Genomic DNA, 2,139 nt, shown 5'->3' with positions numbered 1-2,139 from the left:
TCGGCGGTCCGCGGTCCGCGGTGGAGGGGCTGGTGGGGGTGAGCGGCATCTTGCCTTTACCGAGCGTGTGCTGCCATTGCTGCCAGGCCGAGGACAGATGGCGTGTGTTGTCTCGTTCGATGCTCATCAGAACCCCTGAGAAGCACAGGCCATTAACCACCATGTTGCAGAAGCGGATCCTAAGGGTCTGCGACGTGACCTCAGTCGTCTGCCTGAGGGAGCCTGGACTTGCAGCCAGGCGTGCGCGACTCCACCCGTCGGCCAGGCGCGCGTGCATTTAGTTGGGATGAGAGGCAGGAGAAAAGGGTTGCGGCCCGGACCGCTTCGCTCATCTCTCACCTCCAAGCACCTGTGGACTTCCGGGCAGCCTCCTGGTGCTTCGCGTCCTGCCCAGGCAGGACAGCCCCGCTCAGTGTTTCTTACTGTTTTGTTCTCCCCGAGACGTTTATTAGGGGAGTTGCACGTAGAGGGGTTGAGTGCTCCCCAGACCAGCTTCCGTTAGAGGGGTGAGTGGTCAGAAAGATGGATGGTAAAACAGGGGAAGCAGTGAAGGCTGAGTCTGGCCTTCTCACTGTCAGAAAATTCTGGAGTGCGAGGCTGTCCCGAGAGAAGGGCCCTCCTATCTTGCCTTACCCCGAACGGCTCGCTGAAATGCCGGGGCGCCTTGGAATCTGGGCTTCTCCCGACTCTTAAATGTCAGGAGTGCCCACAGGCTGGGATGCTATTGGCATAGAGAGGGCAATATGCCAATGGAAGGGATGAAAGGGTGCCTTCAGGCCCTGAGCGTCTGTTTGCCAGGGCCGTGAACATGACTGAAAACCGTGCCGCGTGGAGCCATGGTAAGGCCCAAAGGTTTCTTTGGTTCTGGACTTGCCCCCTCTGTCCCCGGGAAAGGCTGTAAGGTCCTCCAAGGGGACGTGGCCAGGCTTGTTTGGCTTCAGCTCTGCTTCTCCTTTGCCCTCTTTCCCAAAGTCGGTGGAGCTGGGGTTGCATCAGAATATGCTGGCAGCCTGGAGGAAAGCTTGGACTTTTCATGCCAAATTCTCTCACTGACAATCAGCTGCAAAAGCACTCTTGTTAAGTAAACCAACTCTTTTTACCATTTATTGGTTTTTAGAGAGAGAGGAAGGGAGAAGAGAGAAACATCGATGTGAGAGCAGAACATCAATCAGCTTCCTCCTTTATGGCCCCGGGGGCCAAGCCCTCAATCCGGGCAAGTGCCCTGATCGGAACCAGACCAGCAGGCCTTTGGTGCACGGGGCAACGCCCAACTGAGTGACCCAGGCCGCAGGTGCCATTTCATTTTTAAGTCCTGATCAACCTGTTATCTTTTTCTCTAGTCAAAGCAGAGTGGAATCGAAAGAACTGTTTGGAGAATTCCCCCAAACTTGGTTTGTATGTAGGAAGAGCTGCATTACTCCTGTGGGGCGGAGTCAGTGTTCTGTCTCTCATAGAAAATTTGTTAGTTGTCTTTGTGGAATCAATACCTCACTTCGAAAGATTAGGAGTGAGTAACCAACTGTTTCTTCCTTAACAGGCAATGAGGAGCAGTGGTTAAAAGTATGAGCTCTGAGGCCATCCCCACTGGCTAGAATCCTAGCCCCCACTATTACCACCAGCTGGTTGATCTTAGATAAATTACTTAATTTTTCTGGCCTTAGATCCTCCATCTGTAAAATGGGAACGAAACTAGTGCCTATCGCATGGGTTGTCCTTGAGGATTAAGTAAGTTAACTTATTTTAGAAGAGTGCCTGATATAGTGCCTTATCTATTTTTTTAATTAAATCTTTATTTTTCAGATTATTACAGTTGTTCCTCTTTTTTCCCTCCACCCGGTTCCCACCCCACTGTCCTCATCCATAGGTGTATGATTTTTGTCCAGTTTCTTCCTGCGCCCCCCGCCCCCAGAATAGCCAGTCCATTCCCTTTCTATGTCCCTGATTCTATTATAATCACCCGTTCATTCTGTTCATCAGATTATTTATTCACTTGTTGATAGATGCATATTTGTTGTTCATAATTTGTATCTTTACCTTTCTCTTTTTCTTCCTCTTCTTAAAGGATACCTTTCAGCATTTCATATAATACTGGTTTGGTGGTGATGAACTCCTTTAGCTTTTCTTATCAGTGAAGTTCTT

At 50.2% G+C, this 2,139-nt stretch overlaps 1 protein-coding gene across 5 annotated transcripts in view; it reads left to right on the top strand.

Annotated features, from left to right (window-relative positions):
- PEX14 (peroxisomal biogenesis factor 14) overlaps nt 1-2,139 on the top strand; it is a 133,808-nt gene that overhangs the window by 631 nt on the left and 131,038 nt on the right. The gene's annotated exons all lie outside the window — the stretch shown is intronic.

Source organism: Myotis davidii, unplaced genomic scaffold (assembly GCF_000327345.1).
Source record: "Myotis davidii unplaced genomic scaffold, ASM32734v1 scaffold299, whole genome shotgun sequence".
Lineage (NCBI taxonomy): Eukaryota > Metazoa > Chordata > Mammalia > Chiroptera > Vespertilionidae > Myotis > Myotis davidii.
The sequence above is the reverse complement of the archived record's forward strand: the minus strand, read 5'-3'. Positions and strand labels throughout refer to the sequence as shown.